The sequence below is a fragment of the Dama dama genome, chromosome 11 (genome assembly GCF_033118175.1).
Source record: "Dama dama isolate Ldn47 chromosome 11, ASM3311817v1, whole genome shotgun sequence".
Classification (NCBI taxonomy): domain Eukaryota; kingdom Metazoa; phylum Chordata; class Mammalia; order Artiodactyla; family Cervidae; genus Dama; species Dama dama.
The window spans coordinates 101,134,152-101,153,332 of record NC_083691.1 but is presented as its reverse complement, the minus strand read 5'-3'; the positions used below and the strand labels follow the sequence as shown (position 1 = coordinate 101,153,332).

Sequence of the window (19,181 nt, the reverse complement as noted above, 5' to 3'; positions counted from 1 at the left end):
CCCTTGGAAAGCAAGGAGATCAAACCAGTTATTTCTAAAGGAAATAATCACTATATTCATTGGAAGGACTGATGCTGAAGCTGAAGCTCCAATACTTTGACCACCTGATGCAAAGAGACGGCACATTAGAAAAGATCCTGATGCTGGGAAATATTGAAGGCACGAGAAGAAGGGAGGCAACAAAGGATGAGATGGTCGGATGGCATCACCGACTCAATGGACATGAGTTTAAGCAAACTCAGGGAGGTAGTGAAGGTGTGTTGCAGTCCATGGGGTCACAAAGAGTCAGACACGACTGAGCAATTGAACAGCAACTTCAGATAACAGAATGCCTGAGTCTTCTAAAACAGAGTTAAGATAAAAAGATATCGAGAGTTTCTGAAGACAGTCCAACAAAAAGCTTTTCACCTCCTCTGGAAATTAACCTTCTCCCCATGGAAATTTTTACAGCAAAGTTATCTATTTAATACACATGGTAATTTTTACACCTTAACATTTACATTGCATTTTATAGTTCCCAGTGCCTTCTGATTATTTATTATTCAGTTTTACTAAGTTTCTGACATACCCTAGAATATATTTCAAAAGGACTCAACGAGGAGGCAACGCACTCCGGTGCTTCTGCCAGATTCACAGGCAGGTCATTATTTTCAGCCCACGTCATCCCCCCTGGAGTTTCTCGCGGGAAAGGCGATGCCTCCATCCCGCCTTAAACCCTCTGCACTGTGTGCAGCGCTGCCTTTCCCTCTTTGTATAATTTTTTCTGAGTCTTTATCGAATTTGTTACAATATTGCTTTTGTTTTATGTTTTGGTTCCTGTGGGATCTCAGCTCCTCAACCAGGGAGCGAACCCTCACCCCCGCACCGCAATGTGAAGTTTTAACCACTGGGCCGCCAGGGAAGCCCCGACTGCCTTTCTGTCCGATGCAGCCATGCAGAGGTGAACAGAGGCCCTGCTTCGAGCTGCTTGTAAAGTGGGGTAGGATGGTCCCCAGACATCGCCCAGCAATTAATCATACAGAATCCCATGGTTGCATATGGCAAGAGCCTGGTTTGTCTAGATCACCCCCTGCTCCGTGCAAACTGATGCTCTACAATCTGGGCTTGGCAGCCTCCTGTCTGTGGACAATCCTGACTTTAATGCTGATTTTTAAAACATTTCACACACACACGTGCACATATGCATGCAAACCTGTGCACACACACACAGGAGCGCTCATGCTAGGTTATCCAACGGGCAGCCTGCTTCAGCACCAGTGAAATGAGTACCCGCAACTGTTACTGTTGTCAGTCGCTCAGTCGTGTCCGGCTCTTTGGGACCCCATGGACTGTAACCCGCCAGGTTCCTCTGTCCATGGGGTTCTCCAGGGAAGACTACTGGATTACTCAAGGACAAAGAGGAAACGGCAAATTTTTAAAATTTTATATTTGACCTTTTTTATTATAATTTCAGGCTTTAATATTGTCCCCAGGGACTTCCCTGGTGGTCCAGTGGCTAAGACTCGCTGCTCCCAATGCAGGAGACCAAGGGTCAATCCCTGGTCAGGGAACTAAACCCCATATGCCACAACTAAAACATCCTTCATGTGGCAACAAAGATCCTGTATGCCACAACTAAGACCCACACAACCAAAAAAACAAAAACATTAAATAATAATAATACTGTTACTATTTGTAATTAAAAGAAGGGCACTGTGATCTTTTTAGTTCATAAGGCACCTAGAATTTACAACCTGACCGTGTCGTATGGGTACCTAACACAAGCACACTTGGGCACACTGTGAGCGCAGGTTCATTTTCTATGAGCAGAGCTTCCCCAGATACAGTCTAACCACCTGCAGATGGTTGTCCGAGGAACATGACCCCACCCTCCCTTTGCCCATGCCCTCCTCCATCCATCCCAACCACAACAGGGCACAGTGCCAAACGAGCCTGACAGTCTGTAGGAAAACAGCTTTGGCTGGATTATTTTGAAACCAATAAGTCAGTCATAGACCAAAAAGTGGTACCAATGTAATGTCAGGGTATTCTACACACTCCATTCGTCCCCACTGCTTTAACTGGCTAGAATTAAACATTTAACCGCACGGATAGAATCACATCATATTAGATTGTGTGATCTCTCATTAACTTTTGGGGGTATTAGACATATTACTAGATACCTAACCAATTTCCTTAAACTTATATTCTATTCAATATAAAATATTAAACTGGGGTCTTCCCTCATGGCTCAGTGTGAAGAAACGGCCTGCCAACGCAAGAGATGTGGGTTCAATCTGTGGGTTGGGAAGATCCTAGGAGAAGGAAATGGCAACCCACTCCAGTGTTCTTGCCTGGAGGATCCCACAGACTGAGGAGCCTGGTGGGCTACAGTCCATGCAGCTGCAAAAGAGTGGGACATGACTGAGTGACTCAACAACAACCGTTTTAAAACAGCACCTGCGGCCAGACTCACAGCTCACCGAGGGCAGGCCTGTTCTGTCTTCGGGTGTCCCAGCCTGGCCAGGTGTGAGTGGGTGGAAAAGACTGAAAGTGAGGTGACAGGTGATGAAAGGTCCTGCCATCTCCCAGCAGCAACACAGCTGACTCCTCCACCTCTCATCCCTCCGTGTCTCCTTGGAACGTCTGCTTATTCATAGACGTTCTGATAAAAGCCCAGCTGGGAGACACTGCAGTACTGGGTGGGAGCCAGTAAGCAATTACAGCTGTGATGGAGGAAGCAAATAAGATGAGGAATCTACCTTGTCCTTACGCCCAAGAGCCCACCCTCTGCTGGTTTGGGGTTGGGTTTTCTTCTAAGGACAAGAAAAGGACAAATGAGGGACTTCTCTGGTGGTCCAATGGCTAAGACTCCAAGCTCCCAACATAGGGGGCCTGGATTTGATCCCTAGTCTGGGAACTAGATCCCACATGCCGCAACTAACAGTTCAAATGATGCAACTAAAAAGATCCTGCATGTTGCAGCGAAGATCAGATTCCATGTGCCCCATCTAAGACCTGGTACAGTTACATAAATAAATATGTTTTTTAAAACAGAAAGAAATGAGTGGGTGGAAAGCAGGCAGCACCCATAGTCTTTCCTTCCCTTTCTCTGGCCCAAGACACCGATAGTCCTCCCATGTACTGAGCCAGGAAGTTCTCACTGGCGTCTCATTCATCACATGTGCTCTCTGGCTTCTCCAGGTGAAAAGATGACACTCAAAGCTAATGATTCTTCTCCTGCCCACAGATGCAACCAGAGTCATCCCTGAGATCGCCATCATCGATCCCAGAGCCAGTAGCCTGGCTCCAACAGAGGCAGCAGAGAGAGGTGGCCTCAGGACTTTGTGCTCTGAGCGGGCCTGGCGGGAGCAGAAACCCTGCCTGCCACCCTGTGGTCACCCTCTTATTGACACGCTCAGGCCCCAGTCTACTCACAGAGGGCCATGATGGTCCAGGCTGGTCCTCTGGTTGCCAGCATCCTTGGCACGCTGCCCTGAACACAGCTCACCAGACTGCAATCCCTGCAGTTGGCCAGAAATTACTGCCTGCCAGCCATTTTTACTCTTCCAGTTTATGATCTATATGGACATAATATTCTTCCTGTTCTTTTCCTCCACTGGGTTACTATTTTTCTTTCAAAAGCCAGGTAAAGGCTATATTTTTCTCCATAAACATCATTTTATTTCAGGGCCAGAAAACAACCCCAAAGTCACTGAGCTCAAATTTTTCATGGTCTTTAAAAGAGTGTGCATCACAGTATCCATGTGAGAGGGCTGTGAATGATGCCATTGAAATGATAGATTGGGAAAGCTATTTCTGGATTCCAGTGACTCATAAGGACTGGAGGAAACATTTATTTGGGGATTGTTTTATTTCATTCCCACTCAATTTTGAACACAGCCGCTTAAAGCAACATTCGTAGAAAGTGACACAGCTATTAATCACCCACGCAGCTACTACACGAGCAGCCCCTGGGGAGACACAGGCTGCCCGCCTCCCCAGCTCTCCCTCTGGTCTCTTCTCCCAGAGGCGGCCAGTGACCTACTAAAAAGATAATTGCTTTGCATGTTTCCTGCTTCTGGAGCATCATTGCATCAGCCTGCTCTGAATGACAGCTGGTCACACTGGAAGAAAGAGAGGAGTTCTATGGCTGGCCCCCCATCCTTCATCCTGAGACTTCTGGGGGTGCAAGCTGGTTCACACCCCTACTGCCAGGGGACAGACCCCTGCTTCTCGGCTGTCAAAGGGCTGACCTCTACGGACAAAAGCTGGGCAGATTCCTGAGGCCCAGCCTCACTCCCTGTGGCCACCCGCCCTCGTTTAATAACTCAGCCACAGACAGGATTCAAGGGAGCCTGTGAGTGTCCCACAGGTGACCACCGTGCCCCATTCCCACTGGCCCCAGTGGAGACCGCAGCCTCTCAGAGAGCTCACAGCCTATCTGACTCCGCTTCTCTCCTTCTTTCTGATGTTCCTGAACACAGGAACCCAGAGGGAAAATATGTTACAAAGCAGGATATTTTTTAAAATTTCTATTAGAACATAGTTGATTTACAGTGTTGTGTTACTTTCTGCTGTCCAGCAGAGTGAATCAGTTATACATTTACATATATTCACTCTTTTTTAGATTCTTTTCCCATATAGGTCATTACAGAGTACTGAGAAGAGTTCCCAAAGCAGGATATTTTAATAGCACCAGTTGGACCTGGCAGATTGAGTTCAACTGGCTGACCAGGATGTGAAAACCTGGCTACACTTTTTAAAAGATTTTTTTGATGTGAACCATTTTCAAAGTCTTTATTGAATTTTTTACAATATTGCTCCTGTTTATGTTCTGGTTTTCTGGACACGAGGTATATGGGATCTTAGCTCCTAGATCAAGGATCAAACCCATATCCTCTTGCATTGGAAGGGGATGTCTTAACCACTAGACTACCAGGGAAATTCCTAAACCCAGCAACTTTTTATCCAGTAATGCATGAAACAGATGCCAGACTCCCAGCCCCAAACTTCACCAGCCCCAGCCCCACGCCAGTGTCAAGTTTGGGATCATGAAAGGGTTCAGACTGCACACAACTCTCACTGGTTTTTGTTTTTTGTTTTTTTTTTAAATAAGATGAACATTTAGTAGTCTGCCTGGGAGCTCTGACAAAGCAATCCTGCCTTGAAATATCAGCCTCTACATGTGACCTCCACCATGTTTTAGGTGTCATTCTCCAAATGGTCAATTTTCAATCCATCTGCAGGAGAGATGGAAAAGGTGCATGTATGTAGTCTATAAATAAGTGCTTCTTTAATATTAGCCTTCACTTGTTATTGTTTAGTCACTAAGTCATGTCTGATTCTTGCCCACCAGGCTCCCCTGTCCATGGAATTTTCCAGGCAAGAATACTGGAATGGGTTGCCATTTCCTTCTCCAGAAGATTTTCCCCACCCAGGGATCAAACCCATGTCTCCTGCATTGGTGAGTTCTTTCCCACCAAGCCACAGGGAAGCCCCAGTAGTAGACTTGGTTGTGATTAAATATGCAACATGGTCCCAAACAAGAGTTCTCCAAGTGCCCATCCAATCCTGTAGAGCTCCCAGTGAATACCTTTTGCACCTTCCAGACACCTTTTTCTTCCCACTCATTAGCAGGCTTTCTATTCAACCAGAGGAAAAAACAGATGATCCTCAATGGTTACAATGGGGTCAGTGACAATGACAATTTTTAAACGCAAGGATGTTTCAGATACAGAAAGAATGAAGGCACTCTGGCATTAGGGTCCAAAGGTCTATAGAGAGGGATCGCCATCCTAAGTGCACAAACACAGATGTGAGAGTCCATGTTTTCTTGGCCAGAAGCCGCAGAGATAAAGGGCTTTCACTGTTACTTTTTCCCGTTTCTCAAAGGTTACATCAAATCAAAACCCAGAAATTTAAAGACCCTCTCCAACAGGAAACCTATGGGTCTAAAGTCATGGTCTATCATAGTCTGGTGGGAATTGACGTTCTGCTATCGTAGGCTGCAAAGGCTGTCCACCCCACCCACTAGCGCTGGGAGTGCAGCACCAAGGGGAGCAGGCTGAAGAAGCACAAGGGCTTGGAATCAGACCACTTCTTCCCATCAGCAGACGGACGACCCCAGTGGAGACCCCAGAATCCCTTTCAGATAAGAGACAACACAAGGCGGAATAACCCTATGACTCTGCCTCCATGTTTCTGCTGTGTAGACCATTTCTAGCCAACATCATAACCCTGGGCTGTAGCCACAGTAACCCTCACTGTGAAGGACCAGTAGACAGCCAGGCCTGGGTCACCCTGGATCTGAAGGTTGACCAACTCCAGCTTCTTCTTTGAGCGCTCAACTACATCAGCAAAAGGGGTCCAACCCAACACCCTGTAGCTCAAACCCCTTCGCAATAAACCCCAGAGAACCTGGCTACCTCTCTGCTGAGTTTGTTTCTATTGTCTTCTGGTGTCTCCGGCTGCCCCTGGGGAGGCCATCATGGGACAAAGTCAATATCACTTCATCCCAGGCATCACAGGAGGGGAGGTCAGACACAAGGTTAAAACCCAGGCTTTGAATCAGACTGGTTTTCATACAAGCTCTTGACACCATTTTCTACTGAATGACTTAGACAGACTCATTGAACTTTGGGTTCTCCAGCACTAAAATAGGACTGACGCTGACAGAGAGGAGGAAGGGAGACACTGTCTATGCCTGACACATAGCAGGTGTTCAAGGCGTGGCAGGTGTTATCACCACAGTCACTACTGCTATCCCAGGTTCCTAGGATTACCCTCTATCCTGTTCATCCTTAATCTAAGAAAGCCACGTCAAAATTTCCTCAAAGAAACACTCTCTTTTTTCTTTCACTCAAACAAAGCACTAATCTATTCCACATCACTAAAACTGTCATAAAAAAGATTTTAAGGGTGAAGCGGAAAGTCTCCTCCACTCAACATTGAATTAAAGATAATGAAATTTATAATAGAGAAGAAAGCAAACTGTCAACTAATATGCTAGAAAAAATTGTGTGTATATGTGTGTGTGTGTGTGTGTGTGTGTGTTGAAAAGCACATAAAACGTTTGGAAAGCACATGAAACATTCGAAAAGCACCTGCCCTTCTTATGCATCCAAGAACACCAGCTAATTTTCTTCTTCCCAAATTCCCGGGAGGGACAAGATGGACAAAATAAAGCCAGAGAAGGTGATGTGGGCAGAGCCCTCCTTCATAGCATGTTGCCATGGAAGCAGCAGATTCTTTCCAGAGACAATCCGCCTACCCTAGCTGCTGCTGCTGCTGCTAAGTCGCTTCAGTCGTGTCCGACTCTGTGCAACCCCACAGACGGTAGCCCACCAGGCTCCCCCGTCCCTGGGATTCTCCAGGCAAGAACACTGGAGTGGGTTGCCATTTCCTTCTCCAATGCATGAAAGTGAAAAGTGAAAGTAAAGTTGCTCAGTCGTGTCCGACTCTTCGCGACCCCATGGACTGCAGCGCACCAGGCTCCTCCGTCCATGGGAGTTTCCAGGCGAAAGTACTGGAGTGGGGTGCCATTGACTTCTCCGAGCCTACCCTAGAGAGGAGCCTAAATGTTATTCAGGTGGTTCCCACACAAGGGAAATTAACTTACTTTTCAGAATTACAGCCTTAGTAATATCTTTGAGTAACTCAGTGGTTAATGTTAGTTATCAGAACTGTGACTCCTTGTGATTTTTCTCTTAAGAAACTCGCATCCTAATGAATGCAAAACAAAATTACAATGGTGGGAGATGTGGAGCCATAAATTACAGCTGAAACTCCCTGGGGAGGCTTAATGATTTCACTGTTGAGTTATTTTCACATATTTTAAAAATCATATAAACAGAGAGTGAAATCTTGTATCATCAACACCACTGCGGAAGTACTGCAGAAGCCCCCAGCCCTTTGGTCATTATTGTGAGGAAGCAAGAGGGCTGACCCATCTCTCCTCTTTGCCCTCCATACATAATATGGCAGGTGTAGGGCCCATGTGCACCCTGCCTGCCCAAAGAGCCGGCCAGAGCCTGCTGTCATCCCAGAGACACAAGTCTGACCACAGCACAAGAAAGGAGACATACACTGAGGTCCAGCACTCTCCAGGATCCTCCTTCATGGGGTGAAGCCTGAGGAGATGAAAGTCAAGTAACTGAAGTTCTCTTTAGGCTGAAATTGATTTCTTATGCTTTAGGCTGGCTTTATTTTTAATATATGTCTTTATTTATTATTTATTTGACTGCACAATGTCTAGTTACACTGTGTGGCATCTTCCATCTTTGTTGCATATTGCAGCATGTGGGATCAAACCCAGGCCCCGTACATTGGGAGCATAGAGTCTTAGCCACTGGAACACCAGGCAAGTCCTTGCTTTAGGCTGACTTTAGCCTGCTCTTGGCACTAGGACATGCCTGAGTAGCTCAAAGGCTGACTGCTGCTCCCACTTTCGCTCTCAATCAATAGCCTTGGGAGTAAAGATGCCCACAACATCAGTCTTTCAATCCATAAACACAGTAGGTCTTTCCATTTATTTAGATCTTCAATTTCTTCCATCAGTATTTTGTACTGTTCAGCATATAAGTGTTAAATGTGTACCTAGGTATTTCAATTTTTATGATCAATTATAAATTAATTATATTTTAAACTCTGGTATCCTTCTGTTCATTGTATATAGAGATACAACTGCAGACTTCTCTGGCAGTCCAGTGGCTAAGACTGCGCTTCCACTGAAGGGTTTGGTGCCTGGTCAGGGAATGAAGATGGCACACACTGCCCAGCACGGTCCAAGACAAAAAAATAAAGGAATTGTTTTCTGCATGTTTATTTTGCATCTGGTGACCATGCCAAATTTGATTCTTAGTTCTAGGGCTTTTATAAATATTCAGGGATTTTCTATATAACAACCAAGTCATCTGAATATAGAAACATTTTTGTTACATTCTTTCCAATCTGTTCGCTTTTTCCTTGCCTTACTGTACTGGCAAGAAATGCAGGAAATGCCAGTTCAATCTCTGGGTTGGGAAGATCCCCTAGAGGAGGAAATGGCAACCCGCTCCAGCATTCTTGCCTAGGAAATCCCAAGGACAGAGGAGCCTGGAGGGCTGCAGTCCACAGGGTCGAAAACAGCTGGACACCACTGAGTGACGAACACTGTACTGGCTGCAACTTTGATCACTATCTTGAATAACAGCAGTAAGAGTGTATATTCTTGCCTGACACCCAATCTTGGGGGGAAAGCATTCAGTCTTTCCCCATTAAGTATGATGTTGACTATACACCTCGGAGATATCGTGGGTTCAGTTCCACATCACTGCAGTTAAGCAAATATCACAATAAAGCAAGTCACATAAAGTTTTGGTTTTGCAGTGCATATAAAAGTTAAATTCACACTACACTGTAGTCTATTACGTGCAATAATATTATGTCTTTTAAAATTTTATACCTTAATTTAAAAAGCTTTACTGCCAAAAAATACTAACCATCATTTGAACCCTCAGTGGGTTTCAGTAGTAACGTCAAAGATCATTGATCATAGATCACTATAACAAATACGACGATAATGAAAACGTGTGAAATATTGTGAGACTTGCCAATGTGACACAGAGACACGAAGTGAGCAAATATTGTTGGGAAAATGGTACCAGCAGATGTGCTCAAGGCAGGGTTGACATAATCGTCCAATTTGTAAAAAAATGCAACATCTCGAAGTGTGGTGAGGAGAAGCACAATAAAACAAGGCATGCGCTGTGCTCGGTCGTGTCCGATTCTTTGCATCCCGACGGACTGTAGCCCACCAGGCTCCTCGGTCCACGGGATTTCCCAGGCAAGGACACTGGAGTGGGACTTACAGACACAGCACTGGCGAGGGGGGGAAGGACAGGGTGAGATGTGTGGACAGAGTACCATGGAAACTTACATCACCTTATGTACAACGGGGATTTGCTGTCTGGCTCAGGGAAGTCAAACAGGGGCTCTGTGACAACCTCGAGGGGTGGGACGGGGAGGGAGACGGGGGGAGGTTCAGGAGGGAGGGGACACATGTATACCTGTGGCTCATTCATGTTGGTATTTGGCAGAGGACAGCAAAATTCTGTAAAGCAATTATCCTTCCACTAAAAAACATATTAATTAAAAAAAAAAGAATACTGGAGTGTGTTGCCATATCCTCCTCCAGAGTATCTTTCCGACTCGGGGACTGAAACTGCATCCTTATTGCACTATACCAGCAGGAGGGTTCTTCACCACTAATGCCACCTGGGACGCCAAGGAGAGCCGTGCCTGTAGGTATTTTCCAGATGCTCTTTATCAGGCTGAGCAAATAATTAATAAATTAATTCGTCTGTTTACATGTTTATTAGCCATAGACATGTCTTCTTTAAACTGTCTCATATCATGTGCCCATTTATTTATATACTGTGATGGTACTATGTTTATTTCTTTAAAGAGGCTTTTTATACATTAAGGAAAATAAACCACTGTTAGTCATATTTGTTTAGATATTTCTCTACTGTGTCATTTGAAATATACACATTTAAAACATTTTTTATATAATCAATTTACTCTAACACTTTTGCTTTGGGACTTTTTTTCCTATGAATGTTTTCAAAAAGGACATGTCACTTTTTCCCTTCATCTGTGTGATTTTGTGGTTTGTTTTAACTTTAGAGATAAGCAGAGGTGAGAGATCTAGGTCTACCCCAGTGGAATATGAAATAAATATACCAACATAGTTAACTGCAGCAAGTGCCACTAGGCTGACCCAAGAAGGACCAATGAAGGTGAGCAGACTCTTGTTCCTATCTGCTTAAAATAGCCATTCCCTGCTTTCAGACAATTCCCTTGATCGTCCTCCTTCCAATTCACTTGGCAGACAAGTCCTTGCTTTAACCTCTCTCTCCCACTTTATTCTCTAATCTGCCAGGAAATTAATGCAAGTCTTGAGCCTCCCTAAACACAGCTTTTTCCAGGCATCCTTTTTCATGTCTGATTCTAAAAATTGAAATAATAAGAAAAAACAAACTTTGCTGTTCTGTTGGCATATGTGCCTTCAAGGAATATTTATTTAAGGGGAAAAAAATCCCTTTGAGTGGGTCTATATTGTCATAACCACCCCTCCCAGCAAAAACTAACCCTTTCACCCTCCATCTCATGGCTTCTAGCCATAGTCGCTGGGCCTCACTTTGGTCCAGCATCTGGATGTCAGGTGTTGCATGAATACGTCTGTCATTAAGGTGTTGAACACAGACATGCAAAGTTCTCTCAGCTGGAGTTGTCCAGAGAACACACCGCCGGTTTGCTGCCCTTGTGACAGAGGGCCTGAATGGGACCTATCCCGTTGGTGGGTTTCCCAGGGCCCCATCTCAGGCATTCTCCCTTCATTACCCAGATTTCACTGCCACGTTTTGCTCAGAACTATCTGCCTAAGCCTGTTACCTAGCTCTAATCCCTTCCTGGGCATTCCCAAAGGGCAATGCCATCATCTGGGTCAGGACAAGCCCAACTCATTTCTTCCTACTGATGTATCCCTGCACATACTTGAACATTAAAAAGAAAATAATCTGGCAGTTGTTATCAATGTATGACAAAACCCACTGGAAAAAAAAAATAATAAAAAAAAAAAAAAAGATAAACAAGAAAGAAAAAAAATAGACTAAGAACTCACATAACTCAACATCAAAACCTCCCAAAAACTTGATTAAAATTAAAATTTTTTTCCCTTTAAAAAAAATAAATAAATAAAAAATATCTTTGAACTTGTTTTCTTTACAAAAGCCATTTCCAAAATTAACAATTTACTATGCTTGTGACAAAAATAATTCATCTGCTTCGCAGAGATGCTGTCTGGAAAGAAACTTCCACAAGGTCATTTGAGTTTTTGTGTACGATCTTGGGATACTGGAAATTAGCCAAATCGTGGGATTCTAAAGAATGCAACACAAGTTGACAGCCTGGGGGGATGGTCTTCCAAGAGGCTTGGGGAGCCTGGTGGAGACTAGACTGGAGGACCTGCCAGTGAGCAGGAGACCAGGGCCTTCGTACCACTTCTATCAGGACTGAATCTGAGAGAAGAGCACACTTCTGAACTTTGCTCAAGAGGGAAATCCAATTTTCATCCCCAGCTGGACTCTGCTATTTTTGCTGACCCTGCATATGATGGTACTAATACTCAAATGCTTCTCATTTAATCACTGAAAATTATCTCTAAAACAACTCTTAAAGTCTCAGGAAATTATCTTAAGGGCATTAAGCAAATGCAGAAACATCTATTCCAAAAAATCTAAACTTAAATCTCATTTGAACCTCATCCCTCATCTCATCTATCCTTTGAACCCACTCACGACTACCTCATGCCCCCACGAGCTCCCCCAGTAGCTCAGTGTGATGGCAGCTGGGCAGGTAGGTGCAGCCAAGAAGATGGGGCTCCCCCTCCCACCACCTCCCAGTCTAGGACTATGGTTTCATGCAGGCCACTGGCGTCTCTCATTCGCTCCACCCCTTCACTCCCAGCTCCACATTATAGAAGCTTTATTCCAGGCAGATACAGCCAAGAGGGGACTTCTCTGGTGGCTGAGCAGTAAAGAATCTGCCTACAATGCAGGAGATGCAGGTTCAACCCATGAGTCGGGAAGATCCCCCTGGAAAAGGAAATGGCAACCCGCTCCAGTATTCTTGCCTGGGAAATCCCATGGACAGAGGAGCCTGGTGGGCTACAGTCCATGGGGTCACAAAGAGTTGGACATGACTTAGCAACTAAACAACAGACAAGAGGACCACAGCTCCCTTCCCCCTTCTGGCCCCCATTCATAGGGCATAAGCTCCACTCCAGACACAACTAGTCAAGAATTCTGAATCTTGAGCATCCATGACTTGGCTTGCTTTTAGGATGAAGGTCTAATGCCAGGAAGAATAAGCTGGAAATACCAGGAGCTACCATCCCTGTCCAGAAGTCTTGCTTGCAGAGGCGCCATATCAGGAAAAGCAAGTCTTTGACTCACCCTCAGCTCTGAATATTACAGAGACTGCCCAGAAAGAGAGAGAAGATGTTAGAACAGATAATTCTTCAGTTTTGTGTAGGAGACTAACTATTTTGGGAACAAAGTAAGCAGAAGATCACACCTATAAGTGTTGTTTCAAACAACAGAGATCTTGACGGTGAGCAACTAAGAGTCCCTGATAGCTCTTTTGATTCTTTTAGCAGCAAGCTAAAAGATGATAAGCTCAGTGAAATGGTAGATCAGCCAGAAGTTTAACAGAAAGAATCAGGGAAAGAGATAGCTAAGCAGAGTCCTCTATGGTTGGAGCAGCCTCAGACTGAAAACTTCGTGCCCACACAAAGGGACCCAACTTTAAGTGTGACAGTCTGTGGCACGATGTACGCCTCAGGGCATTGGTTAAAACAACACAGCAATCAGCTAGTGACTAATGAGGACCCAAAATTGGCTTCATAGAGATCATCCAAAAGTTTGTGGGGGATATATAAATAGCAGCATTATTTATAAATGCCAACATATGGCAGCAATTTAACTGTCCAAGAGCAAATGAATGGATAGAGAAGATGCATTACATATACATACAATGGAATACTACCCAGCGATAAAAAGGATTGAAATTTTGCAGCAACATGGATGGACTTGGAGGGCGTTACACTAACTGAAATAATAAGTCAGACAGAGAAAACAAATACTCTTTGCTTGTATGATATCTTATACATGGAATCTAAAACATAAAAATGAAGTAGTGAATACAACATACAAGAAGCAGACTCGTGAATACAGAGAACAAACTAGTAGTTACCAGTGGAAAGAGGGAAGGGGTGGGGAAGACCAATATAGAGGTAGAGGTACAAACTATTAGGTATAAAATAAACTACGAGGATATATTACACAACACAGGGGAATATAGCCAATGTTTTTATAATAACCATAAGTGGAGCATAACTTTAAAAATTGTGAATCACTATATTATACACCTGTAATGTATATAATATATCAACTATACTTCAATAAAAATTTTTAACTAAGAAAAACAATGAAAAGCTTACTGGGGAGATGAGGGAAGGTGATGAACAGAGCCCCAGTCTCCCAGGCACTCAGCCACGCAGCCCACACGCCTTCACACACAGCATCAGAGACTGCACACTGCAGCAGTAACAGATTCCACTTAAATGGTCCATTCAAGTCACTAAACAAATAATCCAGTAAAAAACAACAACAAGCCCTGGGCGGGGGGGGGACTCACTATTCAGTGTTGTTATATTATTCATCTCTTGTCTTAAAAAAATTTATAAAATCCACAAACAAACAGGTATGTGTGACCCATATATAGGAAAAAATGCAAGCAATAAAACTGCCTTTGAGGTGACCCAGATATTGGCCTTAGAAAACAAAAAATTCAAAGCAGTTGTTATAGGTATATTCAAAAAAATTAAAGGAAATCATGTTTAAAGTGTTACAAGAAAGGAGGCGGGGGGCGGTCCTAAGATGGCAGAGGAATAGGATGGGGAGACCACTTTCTCCCCCACAAATTCATCAAAAGATCATTTGAATGCTGAGCAAATACCACAAAACAACTTCTGAATGCTGGCGGAGGACACCAGGCACCCAGAAAGGCAGCCCATTGTCTTGGAAAGGAAGTAGAACAAAATACAAAAGATAAAAAGAGAGACAAAAGAGTTAGGGATGGAGGGGAGGGAGTCGTAAAAGAGAAGTTTCCAAACACCAGCAAACCCTCTCACTGGCGGGTCTGTGGGGAGATGTGGAGTCTCAGAGGGCAACATAACTGGGAGGAAAAATAAATAAACAAAACCCACAGGTTACGTGCCTAACGGCAACTCCCAGTGGAGAAGTTGCCCAGATGCTGGCAACCACCACCAGCAAGTGGGGGCTGAACAGGGAGGTGCGGCGGCATTGCTTAGGGTAAGCACTGGGCCTGAATGCCCCGAGGACAATCTGAGGGAGCTAACATGAGCAAGCAACCCAAACCATGGGATAGCCAGAGAAAGAGAAAAAAAGAGAGAGAGACAACTTTCAGGCTGCGGACCGGCCCATCTCCCACCGGAGGCAGGGAGGCAGGCAGGCGACAGCCAGAGCCAGAAGGCAAGGGGCAAACTCGCCCCCCACCCCACCCCAGACGGCATCCCCTACCGAACTGCGAGCAGGCCCCCAGTTGCTAACCAAGTCTTCCTGGGATCCCGGACAGCTGACATCCGCCGGGAGGTTTGGAGCCAGAGATCAGCTCCCCAGAGCAGACTCACGGCGAAATGGAGCGGCTAGGACCAGGGAGATGATAAGACGCACCGCCCACCTGAGGAGACGGCGCTCGCCAGGCACCTGGCCACCTGAGCTGCTCCGACCTGGGAAGGGCACAAAATGCGGGCCTTGGTGGAGCACCCGAGAACCTGAATCTGAGCGGCTGAGGCCTGGGAAGGGCGCAAAATGCGGGCCTTGGTGGAGCACCCGAGAACCTGAATCTGAGCGGCTGAGGCCTGGGAAGGGCGCAAAATGCGGGCCTTGGTGGAGCACCCGAGAACCTGAATCTGAGCGGCTGAGGCCTGGGAAGGGCGCAAAATGCGGGCCTTGGTGGAGCACCCGAGAACCTGAATCTGAGCGGCTGAGGCCTGGGAAGGGCGCAAAATGTGGGCCTTGGTGGAGCACCCGAGAACCTGAATCTGAGCGGCTGAGGCCTGGGAAGGGCGCAAAATGCGGGCCTTGGTGGAGCACCCGAGAACCTGAATCTGAGCGGCTGAGGCCTGGGAAGGGCGCAAAATGCGGGCCTTGGTGGAGCACCCGAGAACCTGAATCTGAGCGGCTGAGGCCTGGGAAGGGCGCAAAATGCGGGCCTTGGTGGAGCACCCGAGAACCTGAATCTGAGCGGCTGAGGTCTGGGAAGGGCGCAAAATGCGGGCCTTCGTGGAGCACCCGAGAACCTGAACCTGAGCGGCTGAGGCCTGGGAAGCGCACGCAACCCGCTTTAGACAGTTCCCCTGCAGAGCAACCTGGAGCCTGAGCAGTGTAGACTGGGAGGGCACACACGCCGTGAGCGGGGGCAAACCCAGGGCGGCTGAATCACTGCGCACACTCCCCACACTCGCCACGAGCGGGGGCAAATCCGGGGCGGCTGAGACACTGCGCGCACTCTCCACACTCACCGTGAGTGGGGGCAAACCTAGGGTGTCTGAGACACTGCGTGCACTCCCCACACTCGCCAGGGGTACTTGTTTGCTGTGCCCCTCCCTCCCCACAGCACGAGTGAACAAGCGAGCCTAAAAAAGTGACCACCACCGCCCCCTTGTGTCACGGTGGAAGTTAGGTACCGAAGAGACCACCAAACAGAAGAACCCCAGATAAACAGAGGGAGCCGCTTTGGAAGCGACAGGTGCAACAGATTAAACCCCTGGAGTTAGCACCGACTACACTGGAAGGGGCCTATAGACCTTGAGAAGTACGGGCGGGAACAGGCAGCTATCTGAAACTGAACTGACCCCACACTGCCTGCAACAGCTCCAAGAAATTCCTAGATATATTTTACTATTATCATTTTTTTAATGTTTAAGTTCTTTATTACTCCTTTAATTTTCATTTTTAAAACCTACTATTACCTTGCAAAAAAAAGACCCTATTTTTAAAGCAAATTTCATATATACATTTTTTACAACTATTGCAATTTTGTTTTATTTTTTTAATATTATATTTTTGAGAGTCTAATCTCTACTCTAGATTTTTAATCTTTGCTTTCTGGTATTTGTTATCAATTCTGTACCTTTAAGAATCCAGTCTTCAGTAGCCATTTTTACTTAGGAGTGTGATTACTGGCTTGATTGCCCTCTCTCCCTTTGGACTCTCATTTCTCTCCCCCAGGTCGCCTCTATCTCCTCCCTCCCCCTTCTCTTCTCTACTTAACTCTGTGAATCTCTCTAGGTGTTCTGGGCTGTGGAGAACACTTAGGGAACTGATCACAGGCTAGATTGCTCTCTCTCCTTTTGACTCCCCCTCTTCTCCTCCTGGTCACCTCTATCTCCCTCCTCCCTCTTCTCTTCTCTATGTAACTCTGTGAACATCTCTGAGGGGTGCAGACTGTGGAGAACACTTAGGGAACTGATCACAGGCTAGATTGCTCTCTCTCCTTTTGACTTCCCCTCTCCTCCTGGTCACCTCAGTCTCCTTCCTCCCTCTTCTTTTCTCTCTGTAACTCTGTGAACATCTCTGAGGGGTGCAGACTGTGGAGAACACTTAGGGAACTGATCACAGGCTAGATTGCTCTCTCTCCTTTTGACTCCCCCTCTTCTCCTCCTGGTCACCTCTATCTCCCTCCTCCCTCTTCTCTTCTCCATGTAACTCTGTGAACCTCTCTGGGTGTCCCTCACTGTGGAAAATCTTTTCACCATTAACCTAAATGTTTTATCATCAGTGCTGCATGGATGGAGAAGTTTTGAGGCTACTGTAAGAATAAGACTGAAAGCCAGAGGCAGGAGGCTTAAATCCAAAATTTGAGAACACCAGAAAACTCCTGACTCAGGAAACATTAATCGACAAGAGCTCATCCAAAAGCCTCCACACCTACACTGAAACCAAGCTCCGTCCAAGAGCCAACAAGTTCCAGAGCAAGACATACCAAGGTAATTCTCCAACAATGCAGGAACATAGCCCTGAGCATTAAAATACAGGCAGCCAAAAGTCACACCAAACCCATAGACACCTCAAAACTCACTACTGACACTTCATTGCACACCAGAGAGAAGAGATCCAGCTCCACCCACCAGAACACCAACATAAGCTTCCCTAACCAGTAACCCCTGACAATCCACTTATCCAACCCCACTCAAAGGGAGGAACCTCCACAATAAAGAGGAACCACAAACTCCAGCATACAGAAAGGCCACCCCAAACACAGCAACCTAAACAAGATGAAAAGGCAGAGAAATAATCAGCAGGTAAAGGAACATGATAAAAGCCCACCAAACCAAACAAAAGAGGAGGAGATAGGGAGTCTACCTGAAAAAGAATTCATAATAATGATAGTAAAAATGATCCAAAATCTTGAAATCAAATAGAGTTACAGATAAATAGTCTGGAGACAAGGATTGAAAAGATGCAAGAAAAGTTTAACAAGGACCTAGAAGAAATAAAAAAGAGTCAGTCAATAATGAATAATGTAATAACTGAGATCAAAAGCACTCTGGAGGGAACCAACATTAGAATAACTGAGGCAGAAGATAGGATAAGTGAGGTGGAAGATAGAATGGTGGAAATAAATGAAGCAGAGAGGAAAAAAGAAAAAAGAAATGAGGACAACCTCAGAGACCTCTGGAACAATGATAAACGCCCCAACATTTGAATCCTAGGAGTCCCAGAAGAAGAAGACAAAAAGAAAGGCCATGAGAAAATACTTGAGGAGATAATAGTTGAAAACTTCCCTAAAATGGGGAAGGAAATAGCCACCCAAGTCCAAGAAACCCAGAGAGTCCCAAACAGGATAAACCCAAGGCAAAACACCTCAAGACACATATTAGTCAAATTAACAAAGATCAAATATTAAAAGCAGCAAGGGAAAAACAACAAATAACTCACAAGGGATTGCCATCAGGATAACAGCTGACTTTTCGATAGAAACTCTTCAAGCCAGAAGGGAATGGCAGGACATACTTAAAGTGATGAAAGAGAAAAACCTACAACACAGATTATTGTACCAGCAAGGATCTCATTCAAATATGAAGGAGAAATCAAAAGCTTTATAGACAAGCAAAAGTTCAGAGAATTCAGCACCACCAAACCAGCTCTCCAACAAATGCTAAAGGATCTTCTCTAAACAGGAAACACAGAAAAGGTTTATAAACTCGAACCCAAAACAACAAAGTAAATGGCAATGGGATCATACTTATCAATAATTACCTTAAATGTAAATGGGTTGAATGCCCCAACCAAAAGACAAAGACTGGCTGAATGGATACAAAAACAAGACCCCTATAAATGCTGTCTACAAGAGACACACCTCAAACCTAGGGACACATACAGACTGAAAGTGAAGGGCTGGAAAAATATATTTCATGGAAATGGAGATCAAAAGAAAGCAGGAGTCACAATACTCATATCAGATAAAACAGACTTTGAAATAAAGGCCGTGGAAAGAGACAAAGAAGGACACTACATAATGATCAAAGGATTAATCCAAGAAGAAGATATAACAATTATAAATATATATGC

At 45.1% G+C, this 19,181-nt stretch overlaps 1 protein-coding gene across 1 annotated transcript in view; it reads right to left on the bottom strand.

Moving 5' to 3' along the window:
• The window catches only part of ACOXL (acyl-CoA oxidase like), a 335,773-nt gene that overhangs the window by 171,342 nt on the left and 145,250 nt on the right, over window positions 1-19,181 (bottom strand). The gene's annotated exons all lie outside the window — the stretch shown is intronic.